This window comes from Eriocheir sinensis, chromosome 67, assembly GCF_024679095.1.
Source record: "Eriocheir sinensis breed Jianghai 21 chromosome 67, ASM2467909v1, whole genome shotgun sequence".
NCBI classification, from domain to species: Eukaryota; Metazoa; Arthropoda; class Malacostraca; order Decapoda; family Varunidae; genus Eriocheir; species Eriocheir sinensis.
Genome location: NC_066575.1, coordinates 9,044,932 through 9,069,931, shown reverse-complemented (window position 1 = coordinate 9,069,931; position 25,000 = coordinate 9,044,932). Strand labels below are relative to the sequence as shown.

At 40.4% G+C, this 25,000-nt stretch overlaps 1 protein-coding gene and 1 long non-coding RNA gene across 2 annotated transcripts in view; both read left to right on the top strand.

Annotated features, from left to right (window-relative positions):
- Positions 1 to 25,000, top strand: part of LOC126988060 (somatostatin receptor type 2-like) — a 109,328-nt gene that overhangs the window by 23,028 nt on the left and 61,300 nt on the right. The gene's annotated exons all lie outside the window — the stretch shown is intronic.
- LOC126988061 (uncharacterized) overlaps positions 10,786 to 25,000 on the top strand; it is an 80,370-nt gene continuing 66,155 nt past the window's right edge. Inside the window, exon 1 of the long non-coding RNA XR_007741410.1 lies at positions 10,786 to 11,407. This is a non-coding gene — a long non-coding RNA (uncharacterized LOC126988061). The remainder of the gene's footprint in view (positions 11,408 to 25,000) is intronic.

The window sequence follows — 25,000 nt, the reverse complement described above, 5'->3', positions numbered from 1 at the left end:
TAAGCCTCGCGCCACACACCTGATATGTCACCAATTAGCACGTGAAAAAAGGCTTTGCAGGTGTTCGTTCAGGCGAAAAGAAACCGACAGACTACCTCGTGGGTCTCTCTCTCTCTCTCTCTCTTGTAAACATAAACCTTCAATTATTTTTCTTTTCCGGTCTTTCTCTCTCTCTCTCTCTCTCTCTCTCTCTCTCTCTCTCTCTCTCTCTCTCTCTCTCTCTCTCTCTCTCTCTCTCTCTCTCTCTCTCTCTCTCTCTCTCTCTCTCTCTTAAAATCGCGTCAAACCTCAAATTCTCACATCAATACATCGATGCAGCAAATAAAGCGAACAGAATGTTTGGCTTCATTAAAAGAAACTTTTTATTCAAAAATAAAGATGTAATACTTCCGCTCTACAATAATTTAGTCAGACCCCACTTGGAATATGCGGTACAGTTTTGGTCTCCCCACCATGCAAAGGACATTGCTAAACTAGAAGGTGTTCAGCGTCGAGCAACAAAAATGATCCCTTCCTTGCGCAACAAGTCCTACGAAGAAAGGCTTTCCACCCTTAACATGTTCTCTCTTGAGAAACGTCGCCTCCGAGGAAAACTGATCGAATGTTTTAAAATACTTAATGGTTTCACGAATGTAGACAGAACAAAATTGTTTATGATCGATGACACTTTGCGAACGAGGAACAATGGCACAAAACTCAAATGTAGACAAGTAAATTCAGACTGCACCAAATTTTTCTTCACCAACGTTGTAGTGCGAGAATGGAATAAGCTCCCACCATCAGTGGTCCAGTGTAACACGATTGACTCCTTTAAAAACAAGCTCGACCGTCACTTCCTTGAACTTAATATTAACTAGAGTAGAAAAGCAACGTTTTGGAGCCTTCTGATTAATGTAAAATCACTTAGGTTTAAGGACAGACCACCTAGTCTGGACCATGGGGTCTGTGGTCTGATTTTCTATGTAAAATCTCTCTCTCTCTCTCTCTCTCTCTCTCTCTCTCTCTCTCTCTCTCTCTCTCTCTCTCTCTCTCTCTCTCTCTCTCTCTCTCTACGCCTCCAATAGAGTCAACACGAAGGCTTTCAAGTTTGATTCAATAGTTTCTTTACACTCCGACGCCGATTCAAAACAAGGTCAGCCTCACTCTATTTCCTTCCCCTTCCTCCTCCTCCTCCTCCTCCTCTTCCTCCTCCTCCTCCTCTTCCTCCTCTTCCTCCTCCTTTTTCCTCTCCTCCAAATTGATGCTTCTCTGGCTCCTTTCTTCCTTCCTCTCTTTCCTTCTCTCTCTCTCTCTCTCTCTCTCTCTCTCTCTCTCTCTCTCTCTCTCTCTCTCTCTCTCTCTCTCTCTCTCTCTCTCTCTCTCTCTCTCTCTCTCTCTCTCTCTCTCTCTCTCTTTTCTCCTATTTGTTATTCTTTTGTTTTGTTTTGTTATTTATCTTCCATGTTCCATATTTCCTATTTTTCATGTTTTCTTTTATTTCTCTTCGTTTTTCCACCATTTGTTCAGTCGCTTCCTTGTACATTCTTCCGGTCTCTCTCTCTCTCTCTCTCTCTCTCTCTCTCTCTCTCTCTCTCTCTCTCTCTCTCTCTCTCTCTCTCTCTCTCTCTCTCTGGTGTTGTTGAATTATTGTTTTGTTTTCTTCTTTTATTCCTTCTTACTTTCTGTTTTTATTATTTTCTTCTATTCTTCTTCTATATTATTTTCAGTTTTCACCATTTTCGTTTCCCTTCTATATCTTTCTTTCTGCGTACTATTTTGTTTCTCTGTCTCTTGTTTACATTTGATTGGATTCAGACTTTTATTTTGCTCTCTTTTTCTTCTCCATTCCTCTCCTATCAATTGTTTCCGAGTCTTTCCTTTCTCTTTTCTTTTTCCTCATATTTCTCTGTTGTTGATATTCCTCTCTCTCTCAGATATGTGCAGAAATGTGTATTGAGAGAGAGAGAGAGAGAGAGAGAGAGAGAGAGAGAGAGAGAGAGAGAGAGAGAGAGAGAGAGAGGAATGCATTGGGAAAGGGTATAAAGATTATGGAGACATCAAAGAGATCTGTGTGTGTAATTCACCACGGGATGATCACGAGTTGGACTCCCTTTCGCCTTTCGCCTCCCGACACAAGCAAGTGCTCATTATCGTCGATCTCTGGGTGCTGCCAGGACCTCACACACCACACACCCCATCCCCCTTGCTCAAGGGGGGACAGTAACCACTTATAGTCAAGGGAAAGAATCCGGCCTGAGCGAGGCTCGAACCGCCGCCTGTTTGGCCATGAAGCCTTGCAGCGCGGCGCTCTAACCGATTGAGCTACCGGAGCTGTTACCGAGAGGTACCGGAGATTGTGGTACCGGAGCGGTGTGTGTGTGTGTGTGTGTGTGTGTGTGTGTGTGTGTGTGTGTGTGTGTGTGTGTGTGTGTTTACCCCTTTTCCCTCATGTCTGGCCGCAATATGCTTCGGGAAACTTGATTACTCTCTCTCTCTCTCTCTCTCTCTCTCTCTCTCTCTCTCTCTCTCTCTCTCTCTCTCTCTCTCTCTCTCTCTCTCTCTCTCTCTCTCTCTCTCTCTCACACACACACACACACACACACACACACACACACACACACACACACACTATTATATATCTCAGTAAGAGCAGTTATCTCTATACTCACTGAAAAGAGAGAGAGAGAGAGAGAGAGAGAGAGAGAGAGAGAGAGAGAAAGAGGAATAACAGTCGGAGGAGGAGGAGGAGGAGGAGGAGGAGGAGGAGGAGGAGGAGGATAAAAAAAACTTATGAATATATATTTAATTAATCTCTTTGCTATCGTCTAATATATGACAGTTTACACATGATATTTTAATCTGCTTAACTTCACATTTTCTTTATATTAAACATTAGAATACCTTTAAATCATACCTTCTAATTCATATTCCTAGACATTTCCTTTTTTTAAATATTCCTAATCCGTTTTTTTCGCTGTCCATCTTCATCTTGTATATCTAGAAATCTCCTCTCCAATAGAATATATTCAACGTTTATTTTCTCTGATCAATGGCGCTTTCTGCCTGGTCCTGTCTCTCCGTGTTACACCGAGAAATTTCCTGTGTTTAGAATATCTTTAACCTATATATGCTTCCTTAGTTTTATGTGTCTCGCAGTATCTCTTTTCCTTAAACTATCTGTTCCCTGATCACGGTTTTCTTCCCTTGTCCGTCTCTGCATATTATACCCAGAGAATTGCTCCTCATTATGATAGTTTTACTTTCATAGATTCACTGATCCATGGTTCTTGCTGTCTGTCTTCACGGTATACTAAGAAATATCCTCTCCAGGAGAATATCCCTAATGTTTATCTGTTCCCTGATCATGTTTTTCTCCCCTTGTCTGTCTCTGCATATATACCCAGAGAATTGCTCTTCATTATAATGTTTTTACTTTCATAGATTCACTGATCCATGGTTCTTGCTGCCTGTCTTCACGGTATACTAAGAAATATCCTCTCCAATAGAATATCCTTAAGCTTTATTTGTTTCCTTATTATGATTATCGTTGTCTGCCCCTGTCTCTCTATATTACACCCAGAACTTACTCTCCCTTCCTCTTTTCCAATTTCTCACCTTTCTCTTAAAATCTTATGTGAGGCACAGAGTTTTTGGAGCATGTGTTTAACCTTTATCTGTTCCCTGATCATGGTTTTCTTCCCTTGTCTGTCTCTGCATATTATACCCAGAGAATTGCTCCTCATTATAATATTTTTACTTTCATAGATTCACTGATCCACGGTTCTTGCTGTCTGTCTTCACGGTATACTAAGAAATATCCTCTCCAATAGAATATCCTTAATCTTTATTTGTTTCCTGATTATAATTATCGTTGTCTGCTCCTGTCTCTCTATATTACCCTCAGAACTTACTCTCCTTTCCTCTTTTCCAATTTCTCACCTTTCTCTCAAGATCTTATGTGAGGCGTGTGTTTAACCTTTGTCTTTTTCCTGATCCATGATGCTCACAGCTTGCTCCTGTCTCTGTGTTATACCTTGAAACTTCCTCTCCAGTAGACAATCCTTTATCTTCATCTGTTCCCTGATCATGATTCTCGTCGCTTGGTTCTGACTGTGTTATACCATGAAATTTCCTCTCCAGTAGACAATCCTTTATCTTCATCTGTTCCCTGATCATGATTCTTGTCGCTTGGTCCTGCCTGTATCAATATTTTACCCAGAAATTTCCTCTCAGTTAGAATATCTTTAACCTTTATCTGCTTTTTTAATCCTTGTTTCTACTTGTCTGTCTTCGTTTTGTGTACCAGAACTTTACTCACATTTAGAATATCTTTAACCTTTATCTGTTTCCTATCATGCTTTTCGTTGCCTTCCCCTGTCTCTCCTTGTTACACCTTCAAATTTCATCTCCTTAGAATACCTTCAACCTTTATCTGCTTCCTTAATCTCTGTTTCTCGCAGTCTGTCTCGAACCTTGAAATATCCTGCCCTAAGAACATCCCTAACCCTTGTCTGGTCCCTGATCCATGATGCTCGCTTGTCTGGGCCCGTCTCGCCCAGGAATTCACTCTTCTTTCCTTCCAGTCTCTCTCTCTCAACTCTCCCTCCCTGTGTCCTTGCTATTAACGGAATTAGCTCTCCCTTTCTCTTCTGGATCAAAGGCGGATTAAAACTTTCCTGAGGTGGGCAACAGGTAGGCCGAAGCGTGTCCCGGCGGCCCCTTGAAGCCCGGCCGAGGGAGGAGGCTGACAAGGTTTAATTCTCCTTGAAGCGTGAGGTGGCGGGCAGCTTTAAGTGATGCCTCCAACACGCTGCATACCGCCTCTCTCTCTCTCTCTCTCTCTCTCTCTCTCTCTCTCTCTCTCTCTCTCTCTCTCTCTCTCTCTCTCTCTCTCTCTCTCTCTCTCTCTCTCTCTCTCTCTCTCTCTCTCTCTCTCTCTCTCTCTCTCTCTCTCTCTCTCTCTCTTTCTTTCTCTCTCTCTCTCTCTCTCTCTCTCTCTCTCTCTCTCTCTCTATCTATCTATCTATCTATCTCTCACCTCTTCACTCTCTTCCCTCTCTCTCTCTCTTTCTCTTTCTCTCTCTCCTTCTTCCTCCTCCTCCTCCTCTTCTTCCTCCTCCTCTTCTTCTTCCTCCTCCTCCTCCTTCTCCTCATTATTATCATCTTCTTTACTTTCTTTTTTCTTTTTAATCTTGTTTTTTCTACGTAATATTATCAGTCTTCTCTTTTTCGTCCTCCTCCTCCTCCTCCTCCTCCTCCTCCTCCTCCTCCTCCTCCTCCTCCTCCTCCGTACAAACGCTTCCCCGTGTGTTTATTAAAGCAGACTTGCATGAATTTACCCTCCTCCCTTCTTCCCCCTCCTCCCCCTTCTTCCTCCTCCTCCTCCTCGTCCTCCTCTTCCTCCTTCCTCCTCCCCTCCGTTCACTCCTGCCTCTTCCTCCCATCCCTCCTCCTTTCCTCCTCCTCTTCTTCTTCCTCCTTCCTCCTCCCCTCCTTCCACTCCTGTCTCTCCCTCCCACCCCTCCTCCCTTCCTCCTCCTCTTCCTCTTCCTTCTTCCTCCTCCCCTCCCTTCACTCCTGCCTCTTCCCCCCATCCCTCCTCCCTTCCTCCTCCTCTTCCTCCTTCCTCTTCTCCTCTCTTCCTCCTCCTCTCCCTCCCATCCCACCTCTTCCTCCCTCCTCCTTCCTCTTCCTTCTTCCTCCTCTCCCTTCCTCCTGCCTCTTCCCCCATCCCTCCTCCTCTTCCTCCTCCTCCTTCCTCCTCCTCCTCACTCCTGCCTCTTCCCCCATCCCTCCTCCCTCCTCCTCCTCCTCCTCCTCCTCCCTCCCTCCGCCTCCTCCTCCTCTTCCCACTTGTCTTCCTCTTGCTCCTCCACCCACGCACCCAGTCCTACCCCTCCTCCTCCTCCTCCTCCTCCTCCATATATTAAATCAGTGAGATCCACCTTATTAGCGTGTGTGTGTGTGTGTGTGTGTGTGTGTGTGTGTGTGTGTGTGTGTGTGTGTGTGTGTGTGTGTGTGTGTGTGTGTGTGTGTGTGTGTGTGTGTGTGTGTGTGTGTGTGTGTGTGTGTGTGTGTGTGTTTGGCATGCGTGGTCTGTGGTCAATGATAATGGGAGTAAGTCGAGTGAGAGAATATGGAAGATGAAGGGAAAGAATAAAGAGAGAGGGAGAGGGAGTGAGAGAGGATGAAGGGAATAAGAGAGGGAGTGAAGGAGTGTTAGGGAAGGGAAGGAAGGAAGGAACAAAGAAGAGAGATAATAAGAGAGAAAGAGAGAGAATAAGTAAGAGGAACAAGAGGAGTGAAGAGAGAGAGAGAGAGAGAGAGAGAGAGAGAGAGAGAGAGAGAGAGAGAGAGAGAGAGAGAGAGAGAGAGAGAGAGAGAGAGAAAGAAGAGAGTGAGAGTGAAAGAAGAGAGTGAGATAAGGAGAATAAGAGAAAAATAAGAAAGTAAGAGGAAAAGAGAGAGAGAGAGAGAGAGAGAGAGAGAGAGAGGAGTGAATAAAGGAAAAGACATAAGGGTGGAGAGAACATGGAGGAAGGGAGGTAAAGGGGAGGAATGAATATAGAGGAGCGGAGAGAGGAGATGGAGGAAGTATGTGCGTGTGTGTGTGTGTGCGTGTGTGTGTGTGTGTGTGTGTGTGTGTGTGTGTGTGTGTGTGTGTGTGTGTGTGTGTGTGTGTGTGTAAATATTTGGATTCGAATAGACGCCTCGTGACACAGTTGACTTAACTCGCCCACACAAACACACACACAAACACCTCTATCTCTCTCTCTCTCTCTCTCTCTCTCTCTCTCTCTCTCTCTCTCTCTCTCTCTCTCTCTCTCTCTCTCTCTCTCTCTCTCTCTCTCTCTCTCTCTCTCTCTCTCTCTCTCTCTCTCTCTCTCTCTCTCTCTCTCTCTCTCTCTCTCTCTCTCTCTCTCTCTCTCTCTCTCTCTCTCTCTCTCTCTCTCTCTCTCTCTCTCAAATAAGCTAATTCACGTCACACCTTTGGCCAGAGAGAGAGAGAGAGAGAGAGAGACACCTGTCCTTTGTTATGGCAGGTATTTGTATTCTCTCTCTCTCTCTCTCTCTCTCTCTCTCTCTCTCTCTCTCTCTCTCTCTCTCTCTCTCTCTCTCTCTCTCTCTCTCTCTCTCTCTCTCTCTCTCTCTCTCTCTCTCTCTCTCTCTCTCTCTCTCTCTCTCTCTCTCTCTCTCTCTCTCTCTCTCTCTCTCTCTCTCTCTCTCTCTCTCGATGGATGTATTGTGATTGTTCTTAGTTTTCTTCTTTTCTTTTTTTTATGTTTTATTTTCTTCTCCTCCTTCTTCTTGTCTTTCTTTTCTTCTTCATTTTTCTCTTCTTTTTTTAATTTCTTCTTAAACTTCTTATTTGTTTATTACTTTTTTCATTTATGCCTATGGCCCCGGTAGGCTCTCTTGGTGGGGCCCGATGAGAGCCTCCCCCAGCCCGATATGGCGCAGGCAATTGTTTATAGGGGCGCCACTTTGCTTGGCTCATGTTGTCCCCCGGAGCTCATCAATGACCCTCTCTTTTAGGGAGAAAATGTAGAATCTGGGTTGACAGGTGGTCTTCAGGACAGCACCGGGCAGGCCTACTACTTCTACACTATTATTATTATCATTATCATTATTATTATACTTAGTTGTTATCATTATTACTATTATCACCCTTATTATTATCACTCCTACCGCCATTGTTATTATAGGCCAACAGGTAGCAAGCAGCCATACATACACGCCTCATTAGTAGTCGTGTTTACCTGCCAGCGTCGACAGGTGAGGGACGGGGGTGATTAGGCGGCGGGCTGCAGGTGGGCGCCAGAAATAGGCAGGTGAGGGGAGGGAAACACAGCGATCAAGACGAGGGGACGGGCGAGCGACGGCCGTTTGTTTATGTCACTTAGCCCTGTCAATACCCGAGCCTGACGGTTAGTAAGCGATATTTCCACGTCCATAACTCACGGGGCCGATCATAACACGCAGGCATTTATAGAGGCGTTTTGGGCGCGTGTTATCAGACCTATTCGGCTCTCACGGGGGCAGACTGAGGCCCGTATTCTTGGTATTCTCAATCTCTTCTCTCACGGGGCCGATCATAACACGCAGGCATTTATGGAGAAGTTTTGGGCGCGTGTTATCAAACCTATTCGGCTCTCCCGGGGGCAGACTGAGGCCCTTATGCTCAAACGCTTTCTTCTCTCACGGGGACTGATCATAACACACAGGCACATAAAGACCTTTGGGCCCTTATTCTTAGGCGCTTTCGACTCTCACATTAACTCTTTCCCTTGGCCCAAAAGGAGGTTAATCGGGTTCTCATGAGCTTTTTCTTCACGTCCATTGTATAGATGTTTTGTCAAGCTGCCATCAGGTTCATGAAACTACCTAAGGAAATGCCTGCAAGTCCTTTATAAGCCTTGCCGAATGTGTGTGCTTGAGCCTCGAATTGTTTAAGAAAATGGCCCTTGTTCTCTTGCCATTTCGCATTTGGAACAGCCCCGGTAATCGTCCTGAGGCGTCGAAATATAGGCGCCAGTGTTCCCTTAAAGACGAGGACGACTCTATTACGAAGGAGGGAAGGAAGGAAGGAAGGAATACATAATAAAGCAGCAAGGCGACAACAGCAAGCAAGCTTATATAGAGACATTTGTTCTGCGCTTTCTTTTATGAGCAGTTCTGCTAATCGTCATGGGCCGTCGAAATAGAGAAGGGCTCGTGTTCCCTTCAAGACGGGGACAGGGAGGAAAAGAAGGAAACTGAGAAAGAGAAGGAGGAGGAGGAGGAAAAAGAGGAAGATGAGAATTAGATCCAGAAGGAGAGGAGTGATTTGAGGAAGGATAGAGATGGAAGGAGGAGAAGGCAGAGGTTTACGACGAATGGAAACACATGAAAAATAAGAACAATAACAAGAATACAGAGCAAGAAGAGGAAGGAGGAGAATGAGAAAGAAGGAAGGGAGGGAAGGAAAGAGAGGAAGGAAAGAAGGAAATAATAAGAACAATAGGAATAAAGACCAAGAAGAGGAAAGATGAGGATGAGAAATAAGGAAAAAAGGAAGGAAAAGAAGGTAGGAAAGGAAAAAAAGTAACAAAAATATAAATAAAGAGCAAGAAGAGAAAAGATGAGGATGAGAAGGAAGGAAGAAATGAAGGAAGGAATGAAGGAAAAGAAGGAAGGAAAGGCGGAAAAATAAGAGCAATGATAACAATAAAAATTAAGGATAAGAAGGAACGAAAGAAGGAGACAAGGAAAGCAGGAAAAACAAGAATAATAACAAGAATAAAGAACAAGAACAGGAAAAACAAAAATACGAAGAATCTATAAGGAACGAAAGAACACACAAAAAACATCATAAACCAACATCACCAGCACCCACATTTAAAGGTTACTGAACGATACCATTTCCGCGCCATAACTCCCGGCGAGCGAGCGATCATCACGCCTCTTAAAGCACTGAGGGAGGAGAGCAGTAAGTATTAAGGGTTAGTGTGATGCTTCCAGGTCGTCACTCATTGGCAGCGATCATGACACGCGTTACAACTATACCATTCGCTCCTGTTGTTTGTTACCTTTGTGTTTCTGAAGGATTATATGTAGAAAGAGGAGGAGGAGGAGGAGAACGTGTTGGAAAAGGAGAAAGATAGTGAGGAAGAGATTGGGAGGAATGACAAGTAAATAGAAAGATAGAAAAAGCATTATAACGAAGAAAAGGGACGAGGAGGAGGAGGAGGAGGAGACGTGTTAGAAGAGAAGATAAAAGGAGGACAAGGACGAAAGAGATGAGGGAGAGGGACTTGGAGAGAAAGAGGGATAGAAATAGAAGGATGAGAGAAAGAAGGAAGGGTTAGAAGAGGAGGGGGATGAAGAGGGACAGATATAAGAGGAGGTGGTGATGGAAAAGAAGGAAAATGATAAGGACGAGATATGAAGGAGGGACTTGAGGAGACAGAGGAATAGAAATAGGAGGAGGAGGAGGAGAAAAAGGAGGATGATTAAGACAAAGAGGAGGATTAGGACGAGGACGAGGTCAGCAGGAAGAAGATGATGTTGAGAAGGAGAAGGGACATATAAAAGGAGAAAGCGATATTGGAGAAATAGAAAAATACAAACAAAAATATCAATAAAAAGAGTAAATAGTAAGCAGAGGAAGGATGATGAGAAAAACGATGAGAAGGGAATAGAAGAAAAGATAAATTATTAAGAGTAGACAGAAAGAAGCAAATAAACAATAGATAAAAAAGGATGAAAGGAAAAGAAAAAAAACATTATAAGCAAGACTAAAACGATAACGAAAATAAAGAAAACAAAAAGATCCCACAAAAAAAACGAAAAACATTAACCTTTGTCTTATGAACACACACACACACACACACACACACACACACACCATCACCACCACCATCACCACAACCACCACCACCACCACCATGACCCTCTTCAGCAGTCCCCAGAGAGAAGCAGGAGCAGATCAGCACGACCACCATCACCACCACCACCACCACCACCACCTCCACCACCTCCACCACCACCACCACCGCACCTGCTGACTCGAGCGAGGGAACGTAATTAAGGTGAAGAGGTCCTGGCTTAACGGTCCTCCAGGGAAGCCTTAAGAGAGAGAGAGAGAGAGAGAGAGAGAGAGAGAGAGAGAGAGAGAGAGAGAGAGAGAGAGAATATTAAAGAAAGAAGAAATGAAAGAGAAAGAAACAGAAATAAAGAAAGGAGAAATAAATAGAGAGAGAGAGAGAGAAATTAATCTTTCCTGTTATGAGAGAAGTTTATCACTGATTACTATTGGTGGTGGTGGTGGTGGTGGTGGTGGTGGTGATTGTGGTGGTTGTGATTGTTTTCTTGTTCTCTTGCGGGGAGATTCCAATTACAAAACAAAGACCCTCAGATAGATAGATAGATAGATAGATACGAGGATATAAATAGATAGGAAGATAGATAGATAGTGTAGATAAAAAGATTCCAATTACAAAACAAAGACCCTCAGATAGATAGATAGATAGATACGAGGATATTACTAGATAGGAAGATAGATAGATAGTATAGATAAAAAGAGAGAAAGAAAAGAAAGAGAGGAAGACAAAGACGATAAGAAAGAAAGAAAGAAGAGAAAAAGAGAGAAAGAAAAGAAAGAGAGGAAGAAAGACAAAAAGACGATAAGAAAGAAAGAAAGAAGAAAAAGAGAGAAAGAAAAAGAAAGAAAGAGAATTGGAGTAATCTAATTTTGTCAGTGACGCTTCTTCAAACTCACCTCATGAAACGCGTGTCACCGGAGTAAATACAAACCCTAAAGGAGAAAGATGTCCCAAAGAGAGAGAGAGAGAGAGAGAGAGAGAGAACATAATATAAACAAAAGGAAGATGGCGCCACTATAAACACTTGCCTGCGCCATGACGGGCTGGGGCCGAACACCATCCAGGTCCCTCAAGCAAGCCTACCGGCGCTATACGCGTAGACTTAAAAAAAAGGACCAAGATACGAATAGATGAGAATGGGAAAGAAGGAAGGACAGCAGGAAGGAAGGGAGGAAGGAAAGGGAAAATAAGAATGATAAGAAGAATAGAAATCAAGAAAAGCAAGATTAGAAAAAGAAATAAGGAAGGAAGGAAGGAAAGGATGAGAGTAAGAACAAAAAGGATAATAAAGAACAAGTACAGGAGGAATTCGTATGAGAGAATAAAGAGGAAAGCCACGAACAAACTCTTGCATTTCCGTCATTACCATCAACTCCATCATCAGTAGAGGGAGGCAGAGGGCAGGGGAAGCAGGGCGAAGAAGGAGGTGAGGTGGCAGGGGAGGAACAGGGTTGAAGAGCAAGGGGTAGAGCAGAAGGGGAAGATTAGAAGGGATGAGCAGGAAGGGGAAGACAAATAAGAAAAATATAAAAGAAAAGGATAAAAAAAGACAGGAAAGTAAAAGAAAAATTGAAAAAAGAAAAATGTAAAGGAAAAAAAAGGAAATAGAGGCAGATTAGTAAAGGAAAATTAGAAAAAAAGAGAAAAAAGAATAGGAGAAAGAAAGGGGGGTAGAGGGGGAAAAGAAGAAAGAAGACAAAGAGGAAGAGGAGGAAGAGGAAAAAGAAGGAAGAAGAGGAAAAGGAGAAGGAGAAAGAAGAGGAGGAAAGAAGAATAGAAGTAAGAAGAGAAGTAGAAGGAGGAAGAGAAGGAGGAGGAAAAAGAGGGGAAGGAAAAGAGTAGAAGAAGAAAAAGAAGAAGAGGAGGAGGAGGAGGAGGCAGAATTGGGGGTGGTGATGCAAGCCGCCCCTGACATACTGCAAAACGGTGTCCCTCGCTACAAATTGAAGGTGTGACCAGGTTTGTCCATCACGCGGGGCTCAGGTGGCAGGTACCGCTGATACCGACGGCCATTATTTCTCTCTCTCTCTCTCTCTCTCTCTCTCTCTCTCTCTCTCTCTCTCTCTCTCTCTCTCTCTCTCTCTCTCTCATATTCTCTTCTCTTTGATTTTTTGTTATTTTTTTTCATTTCTATGTTAATGTTTTTGCTTTTATCAATTTCTTCCTCCTCTTCCTCCTCCTCTTCTTCCTCCTCTTCCTCTTCTTCTTTTTCCTCTTCTCCTTCTTCCTTATGTTCCTCTTTCCTCTTCCTCCTTCTCCTCTTCTTCGTTGTCTTCTTCCTTCTCCTCTTCTTGCCTCTTCGTCCTCCTTCTCCTCTTCCTCTTCCTCATCTTCCTTCTTCTAATCTTCTTTCCTCCTCTCTCTACCTCCTCTTCTTTTTCCTTCTCCTTCTCTTCTTCTTCTTCCTCTTTTTCTTCCTCCTCTTCTTTTTTTTCTTTTCTTCTTCTTTCTATTGCACCTACTTCTCCTCCTCCTCCTCCTCCTCCTCCTCCTCTTGCTTCTTCCATTCGTTGCTTACTTTATCGTCTCTTCCATTTCCCATTCTCTCTTCACGCGCCGTTATTCCATTTTCTTTATGCGTATTTTATTTCTCTTCTCCTTCGTTATTTTTATTTATTTCTCTTTATTTCATTTTTCCATTTTCGTCTCTTTCCCTTTGCCTGTTTCGACCTTTCTTTCTTTTTCTTTTCTTTCTTTTTTTTCTTTTAAGCTCAATGTTATTTTTTGTGTTTCTTTTTGTTAAAGTTTTCTTCCTTTCTTCCTTTTCCTTCTTTCTTCTCTATTATTCCATTTCTCTTTCCTATTCCCTTTCATCCGTTTCCTTCCCTATTCTTATCCTCCTCCTCCTCCTCCTCTTTATCAGCTTCCTCTATTCCTTGTTCCTGTGTTTCTCTATGTTAAGTTGCTTTCTATTTTTTCCTCTTCCTTCTTTGTATCTCATTATTCCATTTTCCTTTCCTTTATTGCATTCCTTTTCCTTCCTTTCTTATCCTCCTCCTCCTCCTCCTCCACCTCCTCCTCCTCCTCCTATTTAGCCTTCCTTCCTTCCTTGTTCCTTGTTTTCTCTATTGAGATTTACTTTTCCTCTTCCTTTTCCTTCCTTTCTTATCCTCATTTACTTCTTTCTATTCATGTTTCGCAGTTATTTTCGTATTTCCGTTCGCTAACTTGTTTTTTCTATGTATTTATCTTCTTTATTTCTATCTCTCTTTTCATTCTTTCTCTTTCTCCTATTTGTTGTTTCCATCTTCGTGTCCTTTATCAATATTCTTTTCCTTATTCTTCGTCCTATTCATAAGCCGCCATTATTTTCCTCTATCTATTTATTCCTCTTCCCTCTTTGTCTCATTATTCCATTTCTGTTTCTCTCTCTCTCTCTCTCTCTCTCTCTCTCTCTCTCTCTCTCTCTCTCTCTCTCTCTCTCTCTCTCTCTCTCTCTCTCTCTCTCTCTCTCTCTCTCTCTCTCTCTCTCTCTCTCTCTCTCTCTCTCTCTCTCTCCTTCTTATTGATTATTTCCGCATTCGCTTCCTCCTCATATTTACGTATTTCTAAAAAGCCATAATTTTCTTCTTTTTATGCCTATGTCCTTTATTCTTCTATCTTCTTTTATCTCATTATTCTATTTCCGTCTTCCTCTTATTGCCTCTTATTCCTTATCTTAATCTTTCGTTTCCCTTATCTTCCTTTCCTCATCACTTCTTCCTATATATAAACCTTCATTATTTTCCTCTCACTATACATTTATCTTCCTTATTTGTGTCTCATTATCCCGTTTCTCTCTTCTCTCTTCTTGCTTATCTCCTTCATCGCTTTCTCTCCCTCTATCATCTTTTATCTTAACACATATTCATACTATTTATAAGCCTCTATTACTTTGTTCCTTCTATCTCATTATTCCTCTTTCTTCTTTCCATCATTATCTCATTTCCGTCTTTTCCTTTTTCTCTCATCGCCTATTTTCATCTTTGTTTCCTTTTCCCCTCATCCTCATCTTTCTATTATTTATAAACCTTCATTATTTTCCTCTTTCTATTTATTCATTCTCCTTTTTAGTCTCATTATCCCATTTCCTTCTTTCTTTCTCTTATTAATTATCTCCATTTTTATTTCCTTTACCTTCCTCATCATCTTCATCTCATCATCCTATTTATAAGACGTTATTAATTTTCCTCCTTCTATATCTACTAATTCCTCTTCCTTCTTCTGTTCTTCATTATTCTATTTCCGCCTTTCTTTGTCTGCCATTGCCTATCTTCATCTTTATTTCCTTTACTTTCATCCCCATTACATCTCTCTATATATAAGATGCCATTTATTTTTTTCCTTCTTCTTTCTATCTATTTATTCCTCTTCCTTCTTCTGTTCTTCATTATTCCATTTCTGTCTTTCTTTCTCCATCATTGCCTATCTTCATCTTTATTTCCTTTACTCTCATCCTCATTTCATCTTCCTATCAATAAGACGCCATCTATTTTTTCCTTCTTCTTTCTATTTATTCCTCGTCCATCTTCTGTTCTTCATTATTCTATTTCCGCCTCTCTTTCTCCATCATTGCCTATCTTCATCTATATTTCCTTTACTCTCATCCCCATCACATCTCTCTATATGTAAGATGCCATTTATGTTTTCCTTCTTCTTTCTATTTATTCCTCTTCCTTCTTCTCTTCCTCATTATCCCATTTCCGTCTTTCTTTGTCTGTCATTATCTATCTTCATCTTTATTTCCTTTACTTGCATCCTCATCAAATCTCTCTATATATAAGACGCCATTTATGTTTTCCTTCTTCTTTCTATTTATTCCTCGTCCGTCTTCTCTTCCTCATTATCTCATTTCCGTCTCTCCCATCGTCTCTCTCAATCTTCCCTTCCCTTTGCCTCTCCCATCCCATCCCATGTTTCCATCAGTCCGCCAGTATTTCATCTTTTTGCTCCTCCTCCTCCTCCTTTTGATCTTTATTATTACTGTGTGTGTTATCATCCTTCCTTGTCTAATTTTACCTCCCTCCTTACGTACGTCTTCTGCCTCAATTAACTCTCTCTCTCTCTCTCTCTCTCTCTCTCTCTCTCTCTCTCTCTCTCTCTCTCTCTCTCTCTCTCTCTCTCTCTCTCTCTCTCTCTCTCTCTCTCTCTCTCTCTCAGAGTCTTGATCACCGCGGCAGCAGCCCAGGTGGAGCGCGGTAATCCAGGGCAGGTGAGGGAAGGCACTGATTGAGCGGCTCGAGGGAGGGTGAACACGGGAAAAATTGCGTAAACGACCGACTCCTGCAGAAAATAACTCGCTTTCGATAGGGTGAACGCGAGAAATGTTGCTTAAACGATTCACATGCAAAAATTATCTCGTTTTCAATAGGATGAACACGGGAAAAATTGCGTAAACGACCGACTCCTGCAGAAAATAACTCGCTTTCGACAGGGTGAACGCGAGAAATATTGCTTAAACGATTCACATGCAAAAATTAACTCGTTTTCAATAGGGTGAGCACGGGAAAAAGTTGGTAAGTAGCCATGCAGGGGGTGTTTTGGAAGGGAGAAACTCCAGTTGAAAAAAAAGTAACAAAATATTATAACAGTATAGGTAAAGGGATCTAATTGAAGGTGGGAAAGAATAAATATAAACACGATATACACACTGGAGCGTTCATACGTAGATAAAAAAGGAAATGAATAGCTATGCCGTGGGTGTTCTGAAGGGAGGAAACTTTAGTGGAAAATAATACTAGTAGGAGGGATTTGGAGCTGGAAAGTGATGGGTGAAAAAAAATAGGAAAGCACTTGAACATGAATAAATAACATGTGTGTGAAAATATTTAGTACGTATAAATAATTAAGATGGAAGCATAGATTGTAGCTGCTCATAGATTGTTCTTGCTTCTCTACTAAAAAAAAAAAAAGATAAAAATAGAAGCATAGACTGTAGCTACACATAGATTTTTATAAGGTTATCTTTTTCTTGCCTTTGAATTGCTCCTCCACTAAAAAAAAAAGAAGAAAAAAATACTAAATAACTAAAATAAAATAGAAAGTAAGACATATAGAATGGAAGTAGATAAAAATGTAGTTTGAGAAGTACAGAGCATACAAAGAAAGTATAAATATATAAAAAAAGAAAAAAAGCACATAAAAGAAAATTGAAAAAAAATAAAAGGAACTCCATTAACAAAAAGGGAACCAGAAGTACATAAAAGGAAATTGAAAAAAAGGAACTCGGGTGACAAAAAGCGACCCAAAGGAGAGTAATCAAGGCCTAAAGGAAGGTGATAGAGGAGAGTAAAGGAAGGGCATCATAGAGAGGAAGCGAGGCGGGGCGGAAATTGGGAGACTAAGGAAGGGGGGAGGAAGTGTTGGCTAAAGGGAATCCGAGAGAGAGAGAGAGAGAGAGAGAGAGAGGCGAGGAAAGAGAGAGAGAGAAGAGAAGAAAAGAAGAAAACAAAGAGAGAGAGAGAGAGAGAGAGAGAGAGAGAGAGAGAGAAGAGAAAGAAGAAGAAGAAACAAGAGAGAGAGAGAGAAAGAGAGAGAAGAGAAGAAAGAAGAGAGAAAAAAGAAAGAAAAGAGAGAGAGAGAGTGTGTGTGTCAATTAAGAATCACTCACACAAATAAAGTAGAAAAAAAAGAAATATAGAGATTGAAAAACAAAAAAAATGGAAATAGATAAGAATAAAAATAGAAACAGCAAATAGAAAACAACAACAACAACAACTACTACTACTACTACTACTAATAATAATAATAATAATAATAATAATACTGCAACTACTACTAATACTGCTACTACAACTACTACTGTTAATACATATAAGAAAAAAAATTATATCCTTACATATGACACACCAAAGGCAAAAAAAAAATATATATATAACATGAATAAAATATAGATAAATAAATGAATAAATAAATGAGTCACCGTGAATGTATAAATGATTGAAAAGATGAGGATGAATGAAGACAGATGGAATAAGAAAAAAAAGAAAACACACACACACACACACACACACACACACACACACACACACACACACACACACACACACACACACAATAAAAAAAAGTATATAAAGTTGTGAGGCGAAGAGAACATTACAACTTTATTATTATTTTTTATTTAGGAATTAGACCGACAAACGATTTATTTTTTCCTTTTTTACTGAGTGACGTAATATTTTCCCGAAGAGGAGGAGGAGGAGGAGGAGGAAGAGGAGGAGGAGGTGGAAGAGGAAGAGGAGGAGAAGGAAAAGGATAACCAGGTAGCAAAGAGAAGGAAAAGAGCAAGGAAAAGTATAAAAAAGAGAAAGAGATGGACAGGGAAAAGATGGAAGGAGGAAGAAGAAAATAAAATAAAGGAAGAGGAGAAAGAAGAAAACGAAGAAGAAAACGAAATTAAACGAAAGAAAACAATTAGGAAGAGGAGGAAGAGGAATAGGAGGAGGAGAAGGAGGAAGAGGAGGAGACGGAGAAGGTACAGGAGGAGGACGAGAATGAAGATAAGGAGGAGGAGGAGAAGGAGGTCGACGAGGAGGAAGAGACTCAGAGGAATAGGAATATGAGGAGGAGGAGAATGAAGAAGAGGAGGAGGAGGGGGAGGAGGTCGGTGATTCCATTGTTCTTGGGTAGGGGAGTCCGGGTCGAGCATCCAATATAAGGAGAATAGCAGTCCGGGCGAGGCCATTACGGCGCCGGGGGAGTCCGCGGTGTGTTCATTGTTCTTTGATCGCTGTGTTCTGAGAGGGTCTGGGCGAGGCCATTAAGAGGGTGACTTAGGAGATGAGCTGTGTGTGTGTGTGTGTGTGTGTGTGTGTGTGTGTGTGTGTGTGTGTGTGTGTGTGTGTGTGTGTGTGTGTGTTATTAGTCCTGTTGCATTAATCCGAGTGTGTGTGTGTGTGTGTGTGTGTGTGTGTGTGTGTGTGTGTGTGTGTGTGTGTTCTAACGTACTGGACAGGTGTTGGTGACAAGGGCCCTATAAAGTCTTAAGAAATATATAGTTACTTAAAAGGCAATATTTCTCAAGTTAATTATCAGCTCAGGTAAGATAATGTTACCTTATGTGTTTGCCCCTAAGTGGATGTTCAAAGACAGATAGTTTATGCTTTAGAATATTCGTTTTTATATTTCTACCATTGCCCTTTTTTTTACAGCAAAGGAAGCAGCTCAATGGGAAAAAAGTTATAATAAGAAAAAAACAGCTAAACACTGCCGCTATTAAAAAGAGTTCAGAAGAGTGGTCAAAAGAGAGGTCAATTTCGGGAGGAGAAGTGTCCCGTTATGTGTTGTAAAACCTAAATCAACTGCATTTGCATATATGGAAGTCACAGATGATGTAAATGCGCAAAATGTAGAGACAGTTTAGTTCTTGGAAGGAAGGCATTTGGCGAACTCATTGTGCAAACGCCCGTATTTCAAAGCCTCCCTTCCCAGGCCATTGATTCCCTTGACATCAGTTCCAGGAATATTAGTCAGCCAGACCCTGTTCACTACGAGCTTTCTCTGAACTACTTATTCGTGTTAATGGTTACATCCATACACATTAATTTTCTGTGTTAGTAATCGTTTGATGCAAGTATACTATAGGAATAAAAGTATCCCTCTCACACCTAGAGCTGCTCAGGGAAGTCTTAACAGAGTTGTTGTCGTGGGAGAGTCCATTGCACGAAGAGTGTTTTCATAGGGGAGTCCATATGTCTGGGTGGGTTGATGGCACCGAGACTGGAGAGTTGAGTCTATTTAAAAACCGGGGAAGAAGAAAAAAAACTGAATCCATTCCACAAGAAGTGAGGAGGAAGGAAGAGAGAGGTGGGCGAGTCCATTGCAAAAAGAGAGATTAGATAAGGAAGTCCATGAGGCGTGTGGGTAGACTGATGACACAAAGAATAGAGTTGAAAACATTTGAAAACCTGGGAGGAAAAAAATAAGTTTGGGTCCATTACACGAAGAAGGGAGAGGAAGAAAGGGGAGAGAGGTGGGTGAGTCCATTGCAAAAAGAGTGATTAGATAGGGGAGTCCATGATGTGTGGGTAGTTGGCGAAACAAGGGAAAGAGATTTGAGTCCATTTTGAAAGTAGAGAAAAGAATAACGTTGGGTCCATCACACGAAGAACGAAGAAGAAAGAAAAGAGAGAAAAGTGGGCGAGTCCATTCCAAAAAGAACGATTACATAGGGGAGTCCACGTGGAAAAATCAGTTACAAGATCTAGCGGGGTTGAGTTCGTTTTAAAAGCATGGGAAGGAGGAAAGTTTGGGTCCATTACACGGAAAGGGGAAGGGAGGGCAAGGGAAGGGTGGGCGAGTCCATTATACGAAGAAAAAGTGGGGATGGGGGAGTCCGCGTCAAGAGCCATTAATCTCAAGTTACATTTAATCCCTCTCTGTTTCCGAATTAGTAACAGGCCGTCAGTCAGCGAGCCAGTTAGTTGGTCAGTTAGTCAGTTAGCCGGTCAGTCACTCAGTCATCTGTCTTTCTCTTTCTCTCACTCATTCACTCACTCACTCACCCACGCACTCTGTTAATTTGTTTGTTATTTACTCATTCATTTGGTATATTAGTCAGTCAGTCAGTCAGTCAGTCAATTTTCAAATAAGTAAGTGGAACAGGAAAGAAAAAAAAACAGAGATCCACGAAAAACAACAAAGAAGGAGAGAGGAGAAGGAAAAGACGGTGGAGAGAGGGAGAGAGAAAAAAAATGGAAAAAATAGAAAACGAAGGAGGGAAAAAAGAAAGAAAAAAGAGATAGAAGGAGGAAAGAGAAAAAACAAAGAGATGGAGGAAGAACAGTGAAAATGGAGAGAAGAGGAGAAAGAAATGACGTTTGAGAGAGGGAGGGAGAGAAAAAAACAAAGAACTAAAAGGATAGAGAATGAAAGGAAGGAAAAAAAGGAAGAAAAAAAGTGGTAGAAGAGAGAAAACACTAAAATTAGGAAGAAATAGAGAAAGTTAAATTAGAACCGTACTGGAGAGGAAGAAAAAAAGAGAGGTAGTAGAGAGAAGAAAAAAAAGAAGAGGAGGAAGAAAAAGAAGATTAAAGGAGGAAGGAAACAGAGAATGGAGGAAAAACAAGGCAAGAAGGAAGAAGTTTGAATGGACGAAAGCTGGCTGTGGAGGAGGAGGAAGAGGAGGAGGAGGAGGAGGAGGTGGAGGAGGAGGAGGAGGAGGATCAGAGTGGAGAGTGTTCGAGGAAAGTAAAGTGGTTAAGAATGATAGAGGAGGAGGAGGAAGAGGAAGAGCAAGAAGAGGAGGAGGAATAAGAGGAGGAAGAGGAGATGAAGAATAACATAAAAAATAAGAGATTAAAGAGGAAAAAATGAGAAAGGGAATAAGGAAGAGAAGGAGAAGAGATAAAATTGAGGAGGAAGAGGAAAAGGAAGAGAAGAAGAGAAAGGAAGAAGAAAGAAAAGAGGAAAAGATGAGAAAAAGAAAAAGAAAGAGAAGGAAAAGAAGAAGAGAAAGAAAAGGAAGAGAAAGGAACAGTAGGAAAAAAATGAGAAGGAAGAAACAACAGAAAAAAATGTTAATAATAATAATAAAAATAAGAAGAGAAGGAGGAGGGGGAGGAGGTAAAGGGAGAGGTGAAGAAAGAGGAAGAGAGGAAAAGGAGGAAGAAAATCAAGAGAAACGGAGAAGAAAAGATGAGAAAGAGGATAAGGAAGAGGAAGAGGAGGAGGAGAAGATTAAGGATGAGAGAGAGAGAGAGAGAGAGAAGGAATAACAAGAAAAAAAGAGTAGGAGGAAGAGGAGGAAAATAATAATAATAATGATAAAAATAAGGCGAGAGGAAAGAGGAGGAGGAGGAGGAGGAGGAGGAGGGGGTGGTCAGGAGAGGTAGTGAAGAGAGGAGAATTAATCCCAAGAGATAAAGGAAGAGGAGTAGTTTCTCTCTCTCTCTCTCTCTCTCTCTCTCTCTCTCTCTCTCACACACACACATTAACTAGCCGCGGTGACATATCTTTCTCCCTCGGATTTAATAGTCTTCCTCCTCCTCCTCCTCCTCTTCCTCCTCCTTGTCTTGTTACCATCATTATTATCATTCTTCCTATTCTGCTTCTTCTTTTCCCTCCTCCTCCTCCTCCTTTTCCTCCTACTCTTCCTCTCCATCTCTTTTCTTCCTCTTCATTCTTTTCCTCCTCTTCTTTTTTTTATTTATTTATTTTTTATCTCATCTTTTCCTCTTTTCTTTCTTATTTTTTTTCTGTCATATTTCGTTTTCCGTTTCCTCCTCCTCCTCCTCCTCCTCCTCCCTCCGAAGTCGCGTTATGGCCGACAAAATCAAGTTATCCGAGGAAAGAAAATGGTTTATGTGAGTCGGTGGTCTTCTTGTTATTATTATTATTATTATTATTATTATTATTATTATTATTATTATTATTATTATTATTATTATTATTATTATTATTATTTGTACTTTTCCTCTTGCTCTCGGTCTTTATTTCGTCCCTCTTCCTTCTCGTCCTTTTTTCCTTCCTCCTCCTCCTCCTCCTCCTCCTCCTCCTCCTCCTTTTGTTGTTTTCTCCCGCGTCATTCATCAAGACTTTTTCGCCTTTTGTAATCTAAGCGTCATAATTTTTCGCTTTTCCTCCTCTTTTTCTCTTCCTCCTTTCCTTCTTCCCTCCTTTCTCCGCCTCGCCCCCCCCGATCGTAATTTACTTGGGCACAACTAAACTCGTATAATCTCTATTTTTCTTGTCTCTTTCCCTGTGTCTTAAATCTGGGATGATGATGATAATATATAATAGTAATAATTTTGCATCGTCGGTTTTCTTCTTTTTCTTCCTTCCTTAATTCATTGCTTCATTCCTTTTCTTTTGTTTTATTTTCGTTATTCTTACTTTTTTCATTTTCCTTTTGCTCCGTCGCTTTTCTTCCTTTTCTTCACTCTTTCCTTAAGCTTTCCTTTCTTTTTTCCTTCCTTCTTTCCTTCGTTCCTTCCTTCCTTTTTTTATTGTCGTTTTTCTTGTTAAAGTTGTCCAGTTTTCCTTCTTTCCTTTCTTCTTTCTTTCCTTCCTTCCTTCCTTCCTTCCTTTCCTTTTTCTTCTATTGTTGTTTTCCTTGTCAAAGTTGTCCAGTTTTCATTCTTTCCTTCCCTCCTTTCTTCCACCATTCCTTCTTTCCTTCCTTCCTTCCTTTCTTCCTTCCTTCCTTCCTTCCTTTCCTTTTTCTTCTATTGTTGTTTTCCTTGTCAATGTTGTCCAGTTTTCTTTCTTTCCTTGCCTCCTTTCTTCCTTTCTTCCTTCTTTTCCTCCTTCCTTCCTTCTCTTCCTCCTTCCTTCCTTCCTATTCTTTTTATTGTATTCTATTTTTCTTCTTTTGTTCCCCTTATTAAATTTATCGAGTTTTCTTCTTTCCTTCCTTTCTTCCTTCCTTCTTCTCTTCCTTTTTCTTTATTTTTTCTTCGCCTCTCTTGTTCATTTATTTTTCTTCCTTCCATTTATCTTCGTTGCTTGTTGATTCAGAGTAATGTTTATGTCATTCTCTCTCTCTCTCTCTCTCTCTCTCTCTCTCTCTCTCTCTCTCTCTCTCTCTCTCTCTCTCTCTCTCTAACCTTATTCTCTTCTTTTTCTGCTTTTTTTTCTCTTTTTCTTCATCCTCCTTTTATTTTCTTCCTCCTCCTCTTTATCATTATCTTTATCTTCATTTTCTCCTATTTTTCTTCATTATGTTATTGCTTTTCTTCTCTTTTTTCTTCTTCCTCCTCCTCCTCCTCCTCCTTCTCCTCTCGTCTCCTTATTTTCCTTCCGCTTCCCTCGCTTTTTCCTCCTTCTGTTTCTTGTAATATTGTCGCAGTTGTCAAATTTATCAGCATTTTATTTTCTTCCCCTTTTCTAATATCTGGAGTCTTATTTTTTTCCCTCGTCTTTTTTTCCCTTCATCTTTCTCCTTTCTGTGTTATTATTTTCCTCTCCAGTAGATGTCAGGAGTTTTTTTTTATATTTCTCTCTCAACGTTTTAATCTCAGAGTTATTACTTTCCGTTTATTAATTTTTTTATTTTCACATTATTTTCTCGTTTTCATGTTTATCTTGCGTTGTGTTTCCTCTTCCTCCTTTCTTTCTCAGTGTTTTAATATTCCATCTATCTCTTATTCCCTTCATTCGCTTTTCCTTTTCTTTCTTCATCGTTGTTTCCTTCTCTTCCTTTCCTTCTCAGAGTCATACTGTTCTGTTTATCTCTTATTTCTTCTTCCATTAATTTATTTTTTATTTCCTCTCGTTCTGTTTCCTATTTGACAGTTTAATTTTGCTTCCCAACTAACTGCTTCCTCACTCTTTTCATATTATTCTTTCAGTTTACTCTTCCCCCTCTTCCTTCCTTTTTTCCATCCTGCATTAATTTATTTCCTTGTTTCTTTTCTTCCTTCCTTCCTTCCTTCCTTCCTCTTTCCTAACTGCTTTCACATATCCTGGAGTTTATTAGATTTCTCGAAGCAATAACACAGCAGGCTTCATATTTCCTTAAGAGAGTCACTATAATATTAGATCTTTTGTTATATATACTTTAATCTAACTTCTTAACTGTTTTTTCACTTCCATTCTTTTTTACTGCGTTTCTTAGAGGAATTAAAACGCACAACTTGAATATCTTTCCTTATTTTCTTTCCCCAGAGTTAAAAAGATCATATATTTCGCTTTATAATTTCACTTTTTAAATGCTTTCTTACTTCCCTTCCTTTTTATTGCTTTTCTCGAAGGTATAAAAGAACAACTACGTATCTTATTTTCTTTACGAGTCACGAAGATATTATATTATATGTATTTATCTTCCTTTTCAACTTATTTCTCATTCCATTTCGTTATCTTACTCGAGGGAATAATAAAATATCAACAACTGCATACATTATTTTTCTGAAGAGTTACCAAGATCTTTTATTCATCGTTTTAAATCCTCCTTTTCAACTGCTACCTCAATCCCTTCACTTATTACTTTTCTCAAAGGAATCATAAAAACAACAACTGCAAACATTACTTTTCTGAAGAGTTATCAAGATCTTTTATTCAACATTTTAATCTTTCTTCTTCGCTGCTGCCTCAAAAACAACAACTGCATACACTATATATATATATATATATATATATATATATATATATATATATATATATATATATATATATATATATATATATATATATATATATATATATATTCCAAAACGGAGACAGAGGTAAAAATTCTGCAGGGAGAAAATAAATTAAAAAAAAGGACACTCATATTTCCTGCTCGATAATATAATCTTCTTGACTGTTTCCTCAATTTACTGATATTTATTACTTTTCTTCTCTTAGGAATTTCAAAACACAAAGCAAAGAACTGTATATCTTATTTTCATTATAGAGTCACTAAGTTTATCTAGTCAACATTATAATCACTTTTCTGAACCGTTTCCTTAATTGCTGATATTTATTACTCTTCTTCTCTAAGGCATTCCAAAACACACACAAAGATGGAAAAATTCTGCAAGGGGCAAGTTAATCAAAAGAGGATTCTCATATTTTCTACTCGATAATGTAATCTTCTTTACTCTTTCCTCAATTTACTGATATTTATTACTCTTCTTCTCTAAGCGATTCTCAAAACACACAACAAAGAACTGCATATCTTATTTTCATTATATAGTCAATAAGGTTATCTAATCAACATTATATTTCGTTTTCTGAACTGCTTCCTCAATTTCTCATAT